The sequence below is a fragment of the Neoarius graeffei genome, chromosome 10 (assembly GCF_027579695.1).
Source record: "Neoarius graeffei isolate fNeoGra1 chromosome 10, fNeoGra1.pri, whole genome shotgun sequence".
Taxonomy (NCBI): Eukaryota; Metazoa; Chordata; class Actinopteri; order Siluriformes; family Ariidae; genus Neoarius; species Neoarius graeffei.
The window spans coordinates 93,393,677-93,395,147 of NC_083578.1; positions in this window are offsets into that span (position 1 = coordinate 93,393,677).

The following is a 1,471-nucleotide window of genomic DNA, read 5'->3' on the forward strand; positions in this document are numbered from 1 at the left end:
ACTATGACAGCATAACTAAAAGGAGAGAGCCAGAAGGTAACACAGGCATGAGGGGCCCCGGGACATAAAGCAGCAGCCACTACACCGTCAACAAACTCGAGTGGGGGGGGTGCGACAGCATCCATACATCCCAGTTTACCAGACCATACCTGTGATGTGAACTGGGTGCTGCAGTAATTGACAATGTCCTACAGATCCTAACAGGTCTCCCAAAGTATCTGAATGCATTCATGAAAGTCAGTTCGGCGTTCCAAAAGCTGTGGGTGGCCCAGGTAGACGAATGAGGTGAAACAACTGGTCAATAACCACTGTGATAAGCGTTACCTTTGAATATGGGGAGGTCAGTGACTAAATCAATGGCAGTGTAGGACCATGGTCGTTGAGGTGAGGGCAGTGGCATGAGTTTACGGGCTGGGAGAGTGCAGGGCACCTTAGCTTGGGCACAGACTGTACACAAGGAAACGTACTGGTTAATGTCTGTCAGCATGTTTGGCCACCAGTACTTGGTCTTGAGGGGGTTGTATGTGCATTGGCTGCTGGGGTGACCATGGGTGGAGCAGTGGGGACTCCAGCAACTAACTATGACAGCATAACTAAAAGGGGAGAGCCAGAAGGTAACACAGGCATGAGGGGCCCCAGGACATAAAGCAGCAGCCACTACACCGTCAACAAACTCGAGTGAGCAAGCGAGTGGGGACTGACAGCATCCATACATCCCAGTTTACCAAAACACTCTGTCTGAGGATCCTCCAGATCTACTCCTTTACCTCATAAACACCATTAACACAAGGCTTGACTAAACAGATCTGTTTTCAGCCGAGACTTAAACACTGAGACTGTGTCTGATTCCCGAACGTTACTTGGAAGGCTGTTCCATAACTGTGGGGCTTTGTAAGAAAAGGCTCCGCCCCCTGATGTAGCCTTCACTATACGAGGTACCAGCAGATAGCCTGCACCTTTTGATCTAAGTAGGCGTGGCGGGTCATAGAGGAGCAAAAGTTCACTCAGGTACTGTGGTGCGAGACCATTCAGTGCTTTAAAGGTCAATAGTAGTATTTTATAATCAATACGAAATTTGATTGGGAGCCAATGCAGTGTGGATAAGACAGGCGTGATGTGGTCATATTTTCTAGTTCTAGTAAGGACTCTTGCTGCTGCATTTTGAACTAACTGGAGCTTGTTTATGCACTTATTGGAACATCCAGACAGTAAGGCATTACAATAATCCAACCTGGAGGGAACGAAAGCATGAACTAGTTTTTTCGCGTCATGTAGTGACATTAAATTTCTTATCTTAGCAATATTTCTGAGATGAAAGAAAGCTATCCGGGTGATGTTATCAATGTGAGTTTCGAATGAAAGACTGGGGTCAATAATCACTCCGAGGTCTTTTACTGCTGCACGTGAAGGAACAGAAAGGCCATCCAGAGTCACTGTGGAATCAGAAAACTTACTTCTAGCTGCATGTGGT